Source organism: Thermobia domestica, unplaced genomic scaffold (genome assembly GCF_964235325.1).
Source record: "Thermobia domestica unplaced genomic scaffold, izTheDome1.hap1.1 HAP1_SCAFFOLD_1557, whole genome shotgun sequence".
In the NCBI taxonomy this organism is placed as follows: domain Eukaryota; kingdom Metazoa; phylum Arthropoda; class Insecta; order Zygentoma; family Lepismatidae; genus Thermobia; species Thermobia domestica.
The window spans coordinates 5,920-13,032 of NW_027657267.1; the positions used below are offsets into that span (position 1 = coordinate 5,920).

Here is a 7,113-nt window from a genome sequence, read left to right on the forward strand (position 1 = left end):
TTGTGTAATAATAGGAGACGTATAAAATAAAACTATATACTAATACGTATATATATATATATATATATATATATATATATATATACAGTACACATTCCACTATCCGAGGCTTTCCTTTTCTTTTCTTGCTGACGATAAATTACGCTCTTAGAAATGTTGTCTGAAAACAATAAGAATATGTGCAAAAAATACAATCAGAGGTAGAGGTCTTTAACAGGAACTAAGCAAGGGAGTTGAAAAATTTTTTATGCATGTAAAAAATATAGACATGAACCAACTTGTGAAATAAAAAGACCAGAAAACTACTCTTTCTAAATTATGTGTAAACTTTTTACCGAAAACGAAAGTTGCACGAAAGACTTTTTGTCCCTTTTTTGGCCTCCGGTGCTTGGGGTCCCTGGTTCAATCCCAGCTCGTGCCGTGTGAACTTTGTCGTGCATAAAGACCGTGCTCATGGGTTTTCTCGGGTTTCTCCCGTTTCCTCCCACTTTCTTCATTCAGTACTCATCATCACCGTCTCCTTTAGCGTAACCGGTATAAGTATGCGACGTAAATCTAAAGATTTCATTTCATTTCCCTTTTCTGCTCATACTGCTGATTATGCGCGATTATGCCAACATCCAACTCCGCGGATAATCGTGCGATTACTGTATATACAACTAATACAGATACGTAATTACATTATCAGTTACAGTATCGGTTTTTATTTACTAATTTGCCTCACTTTATTTGCATCCCTGCAGTAAATAATTCTTATCGATAATAGTTAAAATGTATATTACATTTTAGTGCTTCACGACTGAATGATCATCTGCCTTACGTTATCTCGCAGCTGAAGAGGATGCTACACTGAAAACTACCTTGCGTTATAAAGGGTAAGTGAAACATATCTTAAAAATATCTTTCATACATTTCATTGTGTACATTAAAGAATGTAAGTTTGCCTTTTTCCTGTAATCAATACTTAATAAAGGATTTATTTTTATTTATTTATATACAATTTCATACGTGGTTCGTGATAGTAAACTCGATAGGACATAGTGGCACTATGAACATCCGAATCACTCATCATTCGAACATTCAAATATTTATTCGAATATTAGTATATTCCAAGTAATGTTAACGACGTTAATATGCTTGCCTTTATAGTTAATAATGTCAATTCTTACTTAAAACATACTTCCTTAACAGGACATTGAAGAAAAGGTAGTTGCCAACGGCCATACCATGCTGAATATACCGGTTCTCGTCCGATCACCGAAGTCAAGCAGCATCGGGCCTGGTCAGTACTTGGATGGGTGACCGCCTGGGAACACCAGGTGCTGTTGGCATCTCTTTTTCAAATTTCATTATCCTTCAAGTACGAAAATACTAGAAACATTAATTTTATAGTACTTTCAAGAGATAATTTATCAACATTATTTCATAGCGATTAATCGATATTCTAAGCGTTATACCCACTATTTCTTACACTAACAGCCTGTTTATTTGCACGGCACATTAAAATAACCTGATTTCCGATCCGTGTGCACCTACTACTATACTTAACACGGAATGTATTACCACTTTTTAAAAGTAAATTATTATGACTAAGTGTAGATCTCCGGCGAGTAAATGCCTTTCGTATACAAGCACGACACATCTCCGCTATGTGCTTTACTTTTTTACTAACAGCATATAGAAATTGGATTTCAAGGTGTTTCTACATAACAGAATGAAGCAAATTTCGTGATTTAACTCTTTCGAATAATGTGTTGGTCCTGACAAGGACCGTTTGAAATGAAAAATCTTGAAGAAGATTTTTACTTAGAGCTTGTGTACTTGGTAACAGCCTTCGTACCCTCACTTACAGCGTGCTTGGCAAGTTCACCAGGCAAAAGAAGGCGCACAGCTGTTTGGATTTCCCGGCTGGTGATAGTTGACCGCTTATTGTAATGGGCCAAACGAGAAGCTTCAGCAGCAATACGCTCGAAGATGTCATTAACAAAGCTGTTCATGATACTCATAGCTTTGCTAGATATGCCAGTGTCAGGATGCACTTGCTTCAAAACTTTGTAGATGTAAATGGCATAGCTCTCCTTCCTCCTCCTCTTCTTCTTCTTATCTCCCTTGGAGATATTCTTTTGGGCTTTACCAGCCTTCTTTGCAGCCTTTCCGCTAGTTTTTGGTGGCATGATGACTCACTCGTTCAGCAAAATTAGATGTGTCCGCCGATTTATCGACTTCATTTAAATTACAGTACGTGTTTCAATTCGCGCCAACTGCCTTGCTTTTCATTTGATGCACTCGGGTGCACGCTTGAAGTAGTAACAAAACTGACTTGATTCATGGGAGGCCGCAATTTTTCCTCTCATCTTATTACGAAAGAATATTGAACAATGTCTGGTCGCGGCAAAGGTGGAAAAGTCAAGGGAAAGAGCAAGTCCCGCTCCAGCAGGGCTGGCCTTCAATTCCCAGTAGGCAGAATCCATCGTCTTTTGCGAAAGGGTAACTATGCCGAACGAGTTGGTGCTGGCGCTCCCGTGTATTTGGCTGCAGTCATGGAATACCTGGCAGCTGAAGTTCTTGAGTTGGCAGGCAACGCTGCTCGTGACAACAAGAAGACTAGGATTATTCCACGTCATCTGCAGTTAGCTATCCGTAACGACGAGGAATTAAACAAGTTGTTGTCTGGAGTTACAATCGCTCAGGGTGGTGTTTTGCCCAACATTCAAGCTGTACTTCTGCCCAAGAAAACTGAGAAGAAGGCATAAATGTAAGACCTATATCTCATACAAATCGGCCCTTATGAGGGCCACAAACCCCTTTATAGAGGAGATTTACGATTGAAATGAATTGTTTTCGATATACAGACTCATCAAAAGTGTCTGAGATAGTTGCTTAGTGTCATTCGAAATTCTCGCTGCTATTCGATTAATTAGTATGTGTAGTCGTCGATCGTAATTGAAGCCCATAGGAAGTCACACTATCTTTAGAATACTCCAAACAGCGATGTGCTTAGTTCCCACTACATTATTAATTATAAGATCATTACCTTTTGTATTGTCGCTAGCTACATTTTTTTGATATTTGCGTACATCGGGCTCATATTACCCAGAGGACAGGACAGTCGAGCCCAGATTCTCAGCAATGGAAGAAAACCTCATACCACATATTCTCATGTACTTCATGCTAGACAAAGGAATTTCCAACATTCTTAAAGCACTCATGTTTCTCTCTTGCGTTGGCTTGGCTGAAATTACTCTGTTCAATATGTTCTCGACATTTATTATTGTTCATTACTATGCCCCAATGACATCATGAACAGAGCGGATCAAAAAACTTTCCTAAATTTCTTTTGCAACATAGTAATGACATTAAATGCACACTTAAGTACGATTTATTCTTTGCAAGGTCGATATTCATATTTGTGTGATATGTGTTATATGTATATGGTTTGTAATACGCAACTACTCTTATTCTCTGATCTCAGAACTCATTTGCTACTGTGCCCAACGAGCGAGCCTAGGTTTCTTGTAACTACTGCCTTTCTTTAGTAAATAATGTGAAGTATACAATGCATTAACCTACATCTCATATTTGTATTACTCTTTATTTTACTAACCCGCTACGAAGTGTCATTAATTTACATGTAAATCACAATAGACACTACCGCAAAAGAAAAAAATCGAACCCAAGACCACGTAAACAAGATAAAGGACAAGATTCAGGTTTCTAACGCATTATTCGCCCCTCACAGCACAGTATAGAAGTTGTATAAGCCTCTATACGTACATCCTACTGTCAGAACAGAAATTCCGACTTGCGTTTCGCATCTCTCATGCTCGCTACTTCCAACAAATCGCCAATTTCCAACCAGAACCCCTTCTCCAGCATTAATACTGCTACATATGAATACGTATACATGAACGTACATAATGTAAAAAAAAACGTATGATTTTCTCAAATTAATCTCTCTACGTCTGTAATTTTGTGTGCATCAAAAGGCTTTAATGTAGTTACACGAATTCTTATAATCTAACAGAAAATCGCACAAAGTAAATCTTTCCCTTTATATAAATTTGTTGGCTCTGAAAAGAGCCGTTTATGCCAATTTTATATCCAAAATAGGAGGAACCCCAACTTAACCTCCGAAACCGTACAGGGTTCTTCCTTGCCTCTTCAAGGCATACACAACATCCATAGCTGTCACTGTCTTCCTCTTGGCGTGTTCTGTGTATGTAACAGCATCTCTGATTACGTTCTCCAGGAATACTTTCAATACTCCTCGGGTCTCTTCATAAATGAGACCAGAGATACGCTTCACACCACCACGGCGAGCAAGACGCCTAATAGCGGGTTTGGTGATACCCTGGATGTTGTCACGAAGAACTTTACGGTGGCGCTTGGCACCTCCTTTGCCAAGACCCTTGCCTCCTTTTCCACGTCCTGTCATTTCGATATGTTACTGCTTCGCTCACCACACACGAGAAATACAAGCCCAAGCAGCCCAAGACTCGTGGTTTTGTTCCTTCGATCATGCAGGGAAAGCACGGAGGAAAAACACAAAACGTGTCTAAGCCAATGAGAACTGTCCTTTTCGACTGACTTTATCCAATGAGAAATAGCTTGATTTAACGGTTTTGCTCTTTATATAACTTGACTTCATTCAGCGCGCAATTATTTGAAACAAGTCGTGACAGTTGCAATGGCACGTACCAAGCAGACAGCTAGGAAATCTACTGGAGGCAAAGCTCCTCGAAAGCAGCTTGCCACCAAAGCTGCAAGAAAGAGTGCTCCAGCTACCGGTGGAGTGAAAAAGCCCCATCGTTACAGGCCTGGTACTGTGGCTCTCCGAGAAATTCGTCGTTACCAGAAGAGCACTGAATTGCTCATCCGCAAGCTGCCCTTCCAACGACTCGTCCGAGAAATTGCACAAGATTTCAAGACAGATCTTCGCTTCCAAAGCTCAGCTGTCATGGCTTTACAGGAGGCAAGTGAAGCTTACCTTGTAGGGCTTTTCGAAGACACCAACTTGTGTGCTATTCACGCAAAGAGAGTCACAATCATGCCTAAGGACATTCAGCTTGCTCGCCGCATCCGTGGGGAACGTGCTTAAGTTTGAAGTTCTGGCACTGAGTTCAAAAACGGTCCTTTTTAGGACCAATACACTACTTAGAGATGCTGTTATCCTAACAAGGATCTTGTCCATACTTGTTATCTTTTTTTTTTAAATTCTCACGCCGTATGTTGCATAGTTAATACATCTACCTTCGTTTTCCTCTCGTTTCGTATATCATCCTATCTTTCAAGTATATTCTTTAGTTTTCCCCTATGTTTACCGATTGATTATCTTCGTTTTATGTGGTCAAGGATTCGATTTTGCCATATGTTGCATAAGTTAACTTCGATTCAACCACTGTTTGCCCTTCTCAACGTTATTAATCTCATAGAACTCGCAGGCGAAATATGTACTTCTTCCAAGGTAGCAAAAGTAATATTTTCTCAGAGGTCGCTGCTGTTGAATGCAAACGTTAAACTAAACTTTCTTTAAGTGTCTGTTTGTACTTAACATCAGTTCAATTGTACACCTACATTTCTGCTGGTGTTACTATTTTTCTTTATAGCAATATTACGAATTATAAGACGGTATCCGTGGTTATTAGCGTGTTCCCTTTTCCTAACACTTTCTCATTACACCAGTATTTCCATCATTCATTAGGCGTAATCACCCGTCTCCTTTATCATAAAAATCATAATAGTACGACGTTAAATTGAAACAGTCTACTTCACTTTCACGAGTTGTAATAAGTTCGAACATTTCTTTCACCCCAGCCTTGAAAAGAGTTGATTTTAGTTTAGTGTCCCTTTCAGCAGCAAGGCTGTTTCAAACGTGGACCTACTTATTAACGTGCAATGCGAAACATTTGAGCTCCCACCGAGAATCGAACCCAGTCAGCCTGCAAAAGTTTTTCTAACAAATGCATTAAGTGCGTTTTCTGTACTGTTTCGCTACTTGAAGATAGGAACAAGGAAAAAGTAAGTGATCACAAATTGACATTACGTAATGTGTTCCCCATTTTTTTTCGAGTACACCATTCTTGACACCCGTGAAAGCTTTCTTTCCCCACCCTCAATTCCCCTCTGTTATAAAGCACTTACATCAAGAAGTGCTTCGGTTAAAAAGAAAACTCAAAGTCCCTTGCGTGTATACTATACATTGCTATGAATGAACATGTGATAATGATAGGAAAAGCACAATTTTACTCTTCTCAAAGTATTTGATGGCTCTAAAAAGAGCCGTTTTAAAATGTCAGATGATTTACTGACACATTTACTTCTTCTTTGGTGCAGCCTTCTTAGCACTTTTCGGTTTTGCTGTAGCCTTCTTTGGCTTCGGGGCCTTTGGCTTCTTGGGAGTTTTTGCCTTCTTCACTTTAGATGGTGATTTCTTAGGTTTGGGAGCAGCAGCCTTTTTCTTTTCACCAGTCTTCTTGGGACGTTTAGCTGCTGGCTTTTTCGCAGGCTTCTTCTCCTTTGATGCTGATCGTTTCGCCTTGGTTGAAGATCCACCTTCAGGCTTCTCCTTCAGCGATGAAGCACTAAGCTTAAACGATCCAGATGCACCTTTTCCCTTGGTCTGAACCAAAGACCCAGAAGCAACTGCACTTCTCAAGTATTTCTTGATAAATGGAGCAAGCTTCTCGGCATCCACTTTGTAGTTCTGAGAGATGTATTTCTTAATAGCTTGCAGTGAACTTCCTCCCCTTTCCTTCAAATTCTTGATGGCGTTGTTCACCATTTCTGATGTTCTTGGATGAGAAGGTGTTGTTTTTGGTTTCTTAGGCTTTGCAGACTTCTTAGGAGAAGCCTGTGCCGGGGCTGCAGGTGCTGATGCCGTATCTGCCATTGCTTTCTGCAATAAACTCAACGATACTGAAGAATGAAATTTTCGCTGGCAGGCAGCGTTGAGTTTGGTTACGGAGCGCGGACCGGATAGAAAGCACTTGCTGAGGCGGGCTGAGGTAAACAGAAGTTCGTAGTTGCCACAACGATAAGTGTGTTTCCTTCTATTTTGATAAACGATTTTTTTCAGGTATTCAATGAATGCACCAGATCCTATTCTTCCTTACT

General features: G+C 39.8%; 1 non-coding gene across 1 annotated transcript; it reads left to right on the forward strand.

The window, feature by feature from the left end:
* The first annotated feature begins 1,212 nt into the window (after nucleotides 1-1,212).
* Nucleotides 1,213-1,331, forward strand: LOC145677885 (5S ribosomal RNA). Its single transcript, XR_014130077.1, has one exon. It is a non-coding gene; the product is annotated as a 5S ribosomal RNA (ribosomal RNA).
* The last annotated feature ends 5,782 nt before the right edge of the window (nucleotides 1,332-7,113 follow it).